Genomic DNA, 3,846 nt, shown 5'->3' with positions numbered 1-3,846 from the left:
CTTGAGAGTTCTGAGTGGGTGTGTATCCAGCCATTTCACCTGTGTGTGAGTGAGAGAACACATGCTGTGAGCCACAGTGTAATGGTCATGTTAACCCAGCCTAGTTAAAAACGACAAGAGTAGGATACAGACGGGTAAGGAGAGGAAGATTGACATAAATTTTAACCTATTTTCTTTCTGGATGCACGAAAAGTTAAAGATGAGGGAATAGAAATCTAATGTATACATCTAATTTTCAATCTTTGACCAGTATACAAACTTTCAGTGGCAGCGCACACAAACATACAGTTTGTCACTCTTTTCCTTCCTTTGACAACTTCTCCAATCTCTTAACACCACCGCTCTGGTAATCACTTTAACTGCATCTGTATGAAAGTTGTTTTTCAAAGTGCACCTGTAAAATTCGTTTGGCCACATAATTTTAGCGGCACTTTTATGTATGAAGAAACACCTAGCTCAACCTGAAGGCACGAGCTGGAATACAAGTAATGTAGCTGACTGCATCCTCACGTGCCTCCAGACCGTAGAACAACAATCAATAGTGGCATCGGATGCACGTGCTGTGTCGCAATCATCCGCCACGCACGAGCAGTGCCGAGCAAAGATCAGGCTTATCAAGTAGCCAGCTTTTGATTTCCCAAGTCGTGATGTTTCACGAATAAGTTACGGAAGGAACCTAGGAAGATGCATGATGGAGTGAAGAACAACCCCTAGTGGAGTGAAAGTGAGGTTTCATCTCGCGTGTAGACCGCTAAACCATTCAAGCGTAAAGGCATAGACTGGACCTGCTCACCTCAGCCTCTTCTGTTGTCCTCGTAAATAAAGAATTGTGAAAACCGGTGGCAGTTGTCAGATTAGCCGCTGCTTCTATTCAAATGTTTACTTTACTCCCCATCCTCCTTACGGCGACCAATACGAAAGGATCAACATAATTACTCAAGGACTACACTTGGGCAGGTATGTTTGTATGGAAACAACCAAGTTCTTCCCCAAGTCATTAAACTGTGATGATCAACAGACGTACCTGGGTGTGACTTTTGACATGACAGCAACACATTGCCAGTGCTGAAGGCAAGACTAGAAGAAAACACGAGAAAGCTGCTGACAGCCAGGGGAAGAGGCCAGTGAGAAAATCCTCAAAACCGTGTGTCGAGGAACTGTAAAATCTTAATTCAATGTGGATCAAGCGCTTGGATAGCATCTAAAACACACTAACAGATCATGGACAAAGTCCAGAACCAAGTACCAAGGCAACATCAGAAATGACTACCTCTGGAAGTAGAGAGCCAAGTTCTTTCAAACGATTCTCATCACTGGGAAGAGATAGGTGCTATCGGCACCATCATTCCCCATATCTCAGCCAAGGATAAACACCGTTTTTCATATTAGAACAAAAGTATCACCAAGAAGCAGGGATACAGGCTCTAACAAATGGGTTAGCGACGGAAGCCATCCGAAATGGTATACATCCAATATTCCGATGGACACAGGCCAACGGTAGTTATATTAACAGGCTCTCCCTGCACCAACTACAGAGCCCAAGTTGAAGTCCTGACGTGAGCAGTGAACAGTGTCAGCAGCAAAGCAAGCTTAGACTCACAGATGTTCCTATTGCCCTGTTTGTGCTACACGCCGCCAACAATGACTGGGTAGTTAATCTTATAGCAGCACCGAAAAATATCAGTTGCCTATAGTGTACTGTATTGGATACCCTCACACTGCGGTATTGAAGGCAATGAGCAGATGACAAATCTAGGGGCTGAAGACCGGCAGGATGAAAACAAAGTCAGCGTAACAGAGATGACCACAGCTTTGTATAGACCACACGCAGCTACCACTACCTGTACAGATTAGATAGGTGACAATTTTCTACTTCAGGACAACAGACTAAAGCACCACCTTTACCAGAAGCTACATCTGGTGTTATCCCCAATGTGCTCCTGTGGAGAGGCAAAACAAACCACGGAGCATATCCTACAGAAGTGTAGGTTCCTCCAGGAGCCGAGGGCTGAGGTCTGGCCGTCGCCGATGCCCCTCGACACCAAGCTGTACGGACCTGTGCACGCTTTGCAGATAACTGCCAGTTTTATCTCGAGAGCTGGCCTCAAAGTGTGACTAAAAATGGCGAATGAGACGAACAACATCAAACTGCGACTTAATGTGCGATGTTTACAAATGTCTGACTCCCCGAACAGCGCCCTTGTCGAGTGGGTGGAACGAGCAGGCGGCTACAGAGTTTGGAACTACATCTTATAGAAAATCCTTGTCTTGCTAGAGTCTGGAATTCATGTCTTCCCGAAGTTTGAAGCCATTCGTCTTGCCAGAACTCAAAGCTCTGTGTCTTGTCGTAGGACTGCTGTTTCACACTTTCATCTCCTTTCTACTTGTAGTTACTAGAATGCACATGAAACAAAAATACGGTCCGCAGAAACACTGTAATTGATTTTCATGGAAGTAAAAGAATAAAAATAACTTTCACAAGTACAATGAATTCTGCATGCAATAATTTCAAAAACAAGAATAGGAAAGGAGATCACTGAGGTTAAGCAGCCAAAACCCACACCTCACTCCCCAAATTCCAAATGCCCATCGGCTTGTAAATGTTATAAACTTTTCGATATCCTGTTTTTTGTATGTTTGTTTGTTTGTTGTTGGTTTTTTGTTTTTTGTTGTTGTTTTTTTTTTTTTTTTTTGGGGGGGGGGGGACCAGTCGATTCGCAGTCACCAGACTTTTAAAGAAGTTCTCTGAACTTGTTCAGCTTCCACGTAACGGATGGCGGGAGTGTAGTTCAGCCCTAATCTCTCTCTCCTCCCCAAGAACTTGTTTGCGGCTGCCTCCTCCCTGATCCCCAGCTTCTTTTTCCTCAGTTGCCGGACCCGCGGGATCAGTGACCGTGATGGTTCTGTTCGGATTGTAAGTACTACCGCCTTAAAACCTACTTCTGCGAACGAAGGACTATTGGTGCTCCTGCTACTGAAGAGCTCCTCATTCACTCTTTAATTCCGGAGACAGTCTTGGTGCATTGACGCGTGATGCAGGGGAAATTACTCCAAGCGGATTGAGAGGAGACTGAGAACCGATTTGATGTTAAGTGAAAGATCAAGACAGTACTACAAAGGCAAGTTTTATTGTACCCGAAGATTGTTTAAAAAAAAAAATTCTTCAAATGTGTAAGAGAAACAAAGACCAACAACAACAACAGCAACAAACACCATAAACGAAACCCCAGTCTCGGCACAATCAACTTTTCCCTACTCAGGTGGGCAACAGATTTGTACAGAAAATTGTCGTGTAGGTTCTTCTGGTTTATGTACGGTCCTTGTCAGCATGGATGAAGCACAAACAGTGCATACCTCCTCTGCAGACTGATAAAGTTTACAGATTTCCAAACTGGACGTAAACCGAGGCAAGGGTGAACATGTGCCCAGGTTAAGGTGACCAGACGTTTCTGGGGCGAAAGCGGGACGCGTGCCGATGATGGTGTCGTCACCGACAAAACGGTGGTGGTGGTGGGGGGGCGCTGTGGGGGGCCTTTCCTCTGACTTTGCCGAGTAGTGGTGCTTTCAACGGCAGATCTGGCCTCGTATGGCGAGCGTTGAGCATCTCGTGTTGTTGCTGTCGCTGTGGTCGTCCTGCTGACATCAACCTATACTTTCTAATAAGTCAGGCAATTATAAAAGAAGAAACTCAATACATTGCAATTAACTGTTATGGCAGGTAAAGCTGTCACAAAACACCTTGGTGACACACGTGTGACGTGCAGGCATGGATCACAGTTCCTGAGAAATAAGTCCCTTCGGCAATATTATCTGCGAGAATCCAGTGTTTGTATATCTTCGGATATA

Source organism: Pomacea canaliculata, linkage group LG3, assembly GCF_003073045.1.
Source record: "Pomacea canaliculata isolate SZHN2017 linkage group LG3, ASM307304v1, whole genome shotgun sequence".
Taxonomy (NCBI): domain Eukaryota; kingdom Metazoa; phylum Mollusca; class Gastropoda; order Architaenioglossa; family Ampullariidae; genus Pomacea; species Pomacea canaliculata.
Note: the sequence above shows the minus strand (reverse complement) of the source record.